The sequence below is a fragment of the Bison bison genome, unplaced genomic scaffold, assembly GCF_000754665.1.
Source record: "Bison bison bison isolate TAMUID 2011002044 unplaced genomic scaffold, Bison_UMD1.0 scf7180017864518, whole genome shotgun sequence".
NCBI lineage: Eukaryota > Metazoa > Chordata > Mammalia > Artiodactyla > Bovidae > Bison > Bison bison.
The window spans coordinates 9,533,557-9,535,271 of NW_011495071.1; the positions used below are offsets into that span (position 1 = coordinate 9,533,557).

At 55.7% G+C, this 1,715-nt stretch overlaps 1 protein-coding gene across 1 annotated transcript in view; it reads left to right on the top strand.

Moving 5' to 3' along the window:
- The window catches only part of OAF (OAF homolog (Drosophila)), a 90,932-nt gene that overhangs the window by 40,224 nt on the left and 48,993 nt on the right, over positions 1-1,715 (top strand). The gene's annotated exons all lie outside the window — the stretch shown is intronic.

Genomic DNA, 1,715 nt, shown 5'->3' on the forward strand with positions numbered 1-1,715 from the left:
CTGTCTCTCCCTCCCTCCCTCCCCTTCCCCCTTCTGCTGCTCATTAAAAAAAAAAAAAAAAATCATTCTAAAAACGCCAAAAATGCACTCATCCCCCAAGGACCCCAGTCCAGCACAAAGGGCTGGTTCTTCAGGCTTCTCTGGTGGCCTCCCTCTTGCCCACCGCCTTTGACTGGTTGTGGCCTCATTCTCATGACTGGGAGGGCTAACTGGGGAATTTCCCATGTGGTCGGGCAGGGAGGAGGCTGGGAGGGCAGGAGTTGGATGCAGGAGGTTGAGGACGAGCTGTTTCAAATCTTCCCTAACTTTGGTTTATCCTCGGGGAGAAAAACAAACTGCTTACTTGATATCACGAAACCTAAAGAATTTTATCAGATTGGCAGGAAAGATGTAGGTTGGCAATCGGGGTGACTGCAGACCAGGATGTCCACCATGTGGAATGTTCCATCTGGAGAGCAGAGTTGGAGAGCAGAGCAGGGGTGGGTGGGGAGCCCTTTGGGCCTGGACGCAGGGGAGGGGCCCCCTATCCCTGAGAGGCCCTCTAATGGGAGCACACTGGGGTTCTTCCGGACGCCACCCACAGCCCTACCTTCCCACTCAATGCCCTCTGGCCAAGTCCCTGACCCACAGGGCACTGACCTGCAGAGTGCATAGCTCCTCCCCTCCAAAGCCACTGTGACCTCACCCCAGTCAAGTCCAGAAAGAAACATAATCTGATGCACCCAGGTTTGGGGCAGGGAACCTGGGGCAGAGGACAGGAACATAGGACAGCATAGGAGCCCTCTCAATCCCACAGGAACCCCCCTTCTCACAGGGGCTCTGGGCTGCCCCTGGACTGTGGCCTTCCCAAGGCTGCCCAGGAGATGCGGCAGAGGGCTTGGCTGTAGCCTTTCTGGCCCTCACGTCCTCCGGGATCTCAGAATTTCCCAATCGCCTCCCGCCTCCCGGCACTTTTACTCAATACCCTCCCCTCCCTCCTCATCCACCCCTTAGCGGCTGGGCTGCTGGAAGCCAGTGGTGTTCCCGAGTTAATCAAAAACTCCTGGACTTTGCCCTTGAATGGAGGCCGTCATCCCTTTGTCCCAGGGCGACAGAGTCAGCTTGCTCCTCTTGGACTTAAATAGGTGTAGAAGACTAAACGGTGGATGAACGTGAGAGCTGAATTAAAGTTGATGAAGGCAATGGCACCCCACTCCAGTACTCTTGCCTGGAAAATCCCACAGACAGAGGGGCCTGGTAGGCTGCAGTCCATGCTAAGGGTCAGACATGACTGAGCGACTTCACTTTCACTTTTCACTTTCATGCATTGGAGAAGGAAATGGCAACCCACTCCAGCGTTCTTGCCTGGAGAATCCCAGGGATGGAGGAGCCTGGTGGGCTGCGGTCTGTGGGGTCGCACAGAGTCGGACACGACTGAAAGGACTTAGCAGCAGCAGCAGCAGCAGCAAGGGCCTCCTGCTACTACCAGGCACTGGGCTGGGTGCTCAAGAGAAAACTGACCTCCCAGCTGTCCTACTGGGGATGCATGTGTGTATGCTAAGTTACTTCAGTCGTCTGACTCTTTGAGACCCCGTGGACTGTGCCCCACCAGTCTGCTCCGTCCATGGGATTCTCTAGGCAAGAATACTGGAGTGGGTTGCTCTGCCCTTCTCCAGGGGATCTTCCCCACCCAGAGATCAAACCCACGTCTCTTACGTCTCTTACAGAGGCAGGCG